Here is a 6452-nt window from a genome sequence, read left to right on the forward strand (position 1 = left end):
ATGTTAGCCAAGGACTGAATATCTGAGGCTAATGGCCTTTCCTCTGCTGAAATGAAAGCCAAACTACCCATACTCTCCGCCTTTCTGCTCAAGGCATCTGCAACCACATTTGCTTTGCCCGGATGATACAAGATCGTAATATCATAATCTTTTAGTAACTCCAGCCATCTGCGCTGTCTCAAATTTAGGTCCCTCTGCTTGAACAAATGCTGCAAACTACGATGATCAGTGTAAACTTCACAAGACACCCCATAAAGATAATGTCTCTAAATCTTAAAAGCGCGAACAATCTCAGCTAACTCCAAATCATGTACCGGATAATTATTTTCCTGGGGCTTCAGCTGACGTGAAGCATATGCAATAACTTGCCCTTCCTGCATCAATACACAACCTAAGCCAACGCGCGAAGCGTCGCAATACACTGTATACATCCCCGAACCGGAAGGCAGCACTAACACTGGTGTTGTAGTCAATGATGTCTTAAACTTCTGAAAGCTCACCTCACAATCATCGGACCATCGGAATGGGGCACCCTTCTGGGTTAATTTGGTCAAAGGTTCTGCAATAGATGAAAAACCTTCCACGAACCGACGATAATAACCTGCCAAACCCAGAAAACTCCTGATCTCAGTCGCCGAAGTGGGACGATGCCAATTCTGAACTGCCTCAATCTTTTTGGGATCAACTTTAATATCTTCGCCCGATATAATATGTCCCAAAAATGCTACAGACTCAAGCCAGAACTCACATTTAGAGAACATAGCATATAGCTTTTGTTCCTGCAATGTCTGAAGCACTAATCTCATATGCTGCTCATGTTCCTCCTTACTGCGTGAATAGATTAATATGTCATCAATGAAGACAATGACAAATAAATCAATATATGGCATGAATACCCTATTCATCAGATCCATAAATGTTGTCGGGGCATTAGTTAAACCAAAAGACATTACCAGAAACTCATAATGACCATATCTAGTACGGAAAGCAGTCTTCGGAACATCCGAATCCCGAATCTTCAACTGATGGTACCCCGACCTCAAGTCGATCTTAGAGAATACCCTAGCACCCTGCAACTGGTCAAATAGATCATCAATACGCGGCAACGGGTACTTGTTCTTAATAGTGACTTTGTTCAATTGGCGATAATCAATACACATCCGCATTGTTCCATCCTTCTTTTTCACAAATAATACTGGTGCACCCCAAGGCGATACACTCGGTCTGACAAACCCTTTGGCTAGTAACTCTTTAAGATGTTCTTTCAATTCTTTCAATTCTTTCGGAGCCATGCGATACGGTAGGATAGATATAGGCTGGGTATCTGAAGCCAAGTCAATACAGAAATCAATATCACAATCAGGTGGCATACCTGAAAGATCTGACGGGAATACATCGGGGAACTCCCGAACTACAGGCACTGAATCAATAGCCGGAGTCTCTGCAGTAGTATCCCGAATATAGGCTAGATAAGCCAAACAACCCTTCTCAGCCATGTGTTGAGCCTTTATAAAAGAAATAACTCGATTAAATGAACTAATAGGCGAACCTTTCCACTCCAGCTTAGGCATTGCTGGAATAGCCAAGGTAACAGTCTTGGCATGATAATCTAGAATAGCATGATATGGAGATAACCAGTCCATGCCCAGAATAATTTCAAAATCGGTCATCTCAAGCAATAGGAGATCTGCTCTAGTTTCATAACCACAAAATGTAATAATACAGGACCGGTATATCCGGTTCACGACAACAGAATCACCCACAGGAGTGGACACATAAACAGGAGTACTCAAAGACTCACGAGAAACACCCAGGAATGGAGCAAATAGAGATGACACATATGAATACGTAGATCCTGGATCAAATAATACTAAGGCATCTTTGCCACAAATAGAAATAATACTTGTAATCATAGCATCTGAGGCCTCTGCATCTGTTCTAGCCGGAAAAGCATATAACCGAGCTGGAGCGCCAACTGTCTGGCCTCCGCCTGGCTGACCTCCACCTCTAGGACGACCCCTACCCACCTGTCCTCCACCTCTAGGTGGTCGGACTACTGGTGGAGCAACTGGTCCGGTAAGCATAGGTTGCTGACCCTGCTGTACTGGTCTATCTCGAAGCCTGGGGCAAAACCTCCGCATGTGACTGGGATCCCCGCACTCGTAACAACTCTTCGGTGCGATGGGCTGCTGACTAAGTGTCTGGCCCTGGGGACTTGAATACCCACTGGGAGGACTCTGAATAGCTGGTGGGCGGTAAGAACTCTCTGGGATAGCACTAAGATAAGGTCGCACTGGAGCACCTCGAGGAGGTGGTGGTGCTGGATATAGGGATCTGCTGGACTGTCCCCTCACGAACTGACTTCTGCCCCCGGACGGAGCACCTCTGAACTCTTTAAAGTACCTGAACCGCTTATCTCTCATAATCTGCTCTCGGCTCCGCTGACGTACACCCTCAATCCTCCGGGCTATCTCTACAACTCGCTCATAAGAAGTACCCATCTCAACCTCTCGATCCATAGTGGCCTGAATACCAGTATGTAAACCGGCTACAAACCTCCGCACTCTGAAACCGCAACTCTTCCCTCTGGGAGGGTGGAATATACCTATCCAAGAAGATACGGGTGAACCTGTCCCAAGTCATGGGAGGAGAATCTGATGGTCTGCCAAGAGCATAAGACTGCCACCATCTACGGGCTCTACCCTCTAGCTGAAAAGTAGCGAAATCAACCCCATGGGATTCCAATATCCTCATGTTGTACAGTCTATCCTTGCAACGATCAATGAAATCCTGTGGATCCTCATGTCGCTCACCCCCGAAGACAGGAGGATGTAGTCTAGTCCATCTGTCCAATAGTTTCTGAGGATCGGCGGCTATAGCTGGCCTGGGCTCAGGTGTAGCTGTTGCCACTGGTTGGACTCCACCCACGGGTAGTGCACCCTGGGTCTGATATATAACAGCTGCTTGTCCATGAGCCTGCGCGGTAGGGGTCTGTGCTCCCCCGCCCGCCTGAGATGTGGCTGAGTCTGCCGGAAATAAACCGGCCTGAGTCATATTATCCATGAATCGCAGCATACGACCCATTATATCCTGAAATCCCGGTGAAGATGTGAAGTCCACCGGAGCTGGCTCTGCCATAGGTACCTCACCCTGCTTCTCAATAATGGGATTCTCTGCTGGATACACTAGAGGCATAACCGGAATAGTCCTGGGACGTCCTCGCCCTCTACCACGGGCTGGAGCCCTCCCTCGGCCTCTGCCTCGGCCTCTAGCAACTGGGGGAGTAGCTCTTCCCTGGTCTGGAATCTCATTAGAGCGTGTTCTCACCATCTGTGAGAGAATAAGAGAAGGATATTTAGTACTACATCAATTGCACGATAGAATATGAAGAAAGGTAGTTTCCTAACACCATATAGCCTCTCGAAGATAAGTACAGACATCTCCGTACCGATCCGCAAGACTCTATTAGGTCTGCTCATAACTTGTGAGACCTACGTGAACCTAGTGCTCTGATACCATGTTGTCACGACCCAATTTCACCTATAGGTCGTGATGGCGCCCAACACTACAGCTAGGCAAGCCAACTAATAAGTCAAACAAACATTGGTTAAACTTTTATTCCAAGAAAATAATAAAATACCAATTTCTACCAATGTGTGTGCCAAGACCCGGTGTCACAAGTGCATGAGCATATAGTAGATTATACAAAACTCCAAATACTGTCTGAAATGAAATAGACAGAATATAAATATAAGAAGAGACACTGGTAGCTGCAGAATGGCTTAGAAAGGCAGCTCACCACTATGCCTCGGGATAACGTGGGTATGTGATGATAGGTCCTCCACTAGTACCTGTCTCAGATCCTGCACAAAAAGTGCAGCAAGTGTAGTATGAGTACGTAAACAACGTGTACCCAGTAAGTATCAAGCCTAATCTCGAAGTGGTAGAGACGAGATGGCCGACTTTGACACTCACTATGGGTCAATAATAATAACTGAAATATAACTAAAATACTTAAATCAGCATGATTTACAGAATTTACAATAATTTGTTTAATCAGCAGAGATAATCAAATTCCTTCAAATGTAACAATTCTCAATATATTAATTAAATTCCTTCAATTCAGAAAAATTTCAATTTATCAATTTGAATCTCATTTACAGGAGTAATAATTAATTCCATAAACAAGCAAGAATAATAATTCATTAAATTCCAAGGATTTTTTAATTTATTAATTAGCTTCTCAAGCTGAAATAAATTATTAAAATATCGTGTAATTATTATTATTAAGAACGATTTCTGCCGAGGACGTACGGCCCGATCCAGAGTGTCATGTACACTGCCAATGAACGTGCGGCGCGATCCATAGATGCATCTATCCTGCCGAGGCGTTCGACCCGCTCCAAAAGAAAGGAGGACATTTTCTTATGTGCCTCCGGAAGGACAATATGTTTATTATAAGATAAATTTGGGAGGAGAATAATTTCTTTTGACAATTAATTGATTTAAATAGAAAATCAAGCCTATGAGATTTCCATCCTTTAGTATCTTTATCAAACAATTCACAATATATTCATATATATCAATTAATATTAATTAATCAAAGAATACAATTTACACAAGTAATACATGCTTTGAGTCCTAAACTACCCGGACTTTAGCATTAATAGTAGCTACGCACGAACTCTCGTCACCTCGTGCGTACGTAACCCCCACAATTAGCAACAATTATTTAATCTTAATCATCTATGAGGTAATTTCCCCTTCACAAGATTAGACAAGAGACTTACCTCGTCTTGTTCCAATTTAATCCACAATTATGCCTTTTCCACGATTATCCAACTCCGTCTGGCTCGAATCTAGCCAAAATAATTCGATACAATCACTAAATATTGTAGAAATCAATTCTATAAGAAAATACTATATTTTTAAGAAAAGATCCCGAAATTAATTAAAACTTTGCCCGCGGGGCCCACATCTCGAAATCCGGTGAATGTTATAAAATCCGATAACCCATTCAATTACGAGTCCAACCATACCAGTTTCACTCAAATCCGACTCCGAATCGATACCGAAATCTCAAAATTTCGTTTCTACGAGATTTCTAAACTTTTCCAAATTTCAATCTCAAAACACTAATTAAATTGTGAAAACAATGATATACTTGTATATGTAGACCAAATCCGAGTTAGAATCACTTACCCCAATATTTTTCCCTTGAAAATCTGCCAAAAGTTGTCTCTGCTAAAGCTTAAGTTCGTCAAAAATGGCAAATGGGACGAATGCCCTCTTTTTATAAAACTGCCCAGCAGCCTTCGGAACTGGTCCTCGAACTGGGCCTCGATCGGGGCTTCGATCACAGGCTCGAGCCTGGACCTCGGTCATGGCCTCGATCAGGGCATCGAGGTTGGGCCTTCGATCATAGCCTTAATCATGGCATCAAGCTTGAGCCTTCGATCAGGGAATCGAGGTTGGACCTTCGATCATAGCCTCAATCATGGCATCAAGATTTAGCCTTCGATCAGGACATCGAGCATGGGTCTCGATCCTAGCCCTCGAGCCTTACCTTCGATCATGCCCTCGAGCCTTGCCTTCGATCATGCCCTCGAGCCTTGCCTTCGATCGAGGCTTCGATACTGAGCCTCGTCCCTGGCTTCGACTCAGGCCTCGATCGTGCGCTCGATATCTGGGTTCGATCTGGAGCTCGATCTGAGGCTCGATCACTACCCAGAATATGCAGCAGAAGTGAAAATTGCAGCAGCTTTTTAAGTCCAACTTTTGATCCGTTATCCATCCGAAACTCACCCGAGGCTCTCGGGACCTCAACCAAATATACCAATAAGTCCTAAAATACCATACGAACTTAGTCGAACCTCTAAATCACATCAAATAATGCTAAAATCATGAATCATACCCCAATTCAAGCTTAATGAAACTAAAAGTTTTCAACTTCAACATTCAATGTTGGAACCTATCAAATCAACTCCGATTGACCTCAAATTTTACACACAAGTCATAAATTACATAATGGAGCTATGAAAATTTTCGAAATTGGATTCCGACTCCGGTATCAAAAAGTCAACTCCCCGGTCAAACTTTCAAACTTTAAATTCCTATTTTAGCCATTTTAAGCCTAATTTCACTACGAACTTTCAAATAAAATTCCGATCATGCTCCTAAGTCCAAAATTACCATACGGAGCTGTTGGAATCATCAAAATTCTATTCCGGGGTTGTTTATTTAAAATGTTGACTGAAGTCAAACTTAGCACTTTAAGGCTAACTTAAGGAACCAAGTGTTCCGGTTTCACCTCAAACACTTCCAAATCCCGAACCAACCATCCCCGCAAGTCATAAATCATTACAAGCACCTACGAAAAGTTTTATTTTAGGGAACGGGGTTCTAAAAGTTAAAATGACCGGTTGGGTCATTACAATTATACTACCGTTCAA

The sequence above is a fragment of the Nicotiana tabacum genome, chromosome 18, assembly GCF_000715075.1.
Source record: "Nicotiana tabacum cultivar K326 chromosome 18, ASM71507v2, whole genome shotgun sequence".
In the NCBI taxonomy this organism is placed as follows: Eukaryota; Viridiplantae; Streptophyta; class Magnoliopsida; order Solanales; family Solanaceae; genus Nicotiana; species Nicotiana tabacum.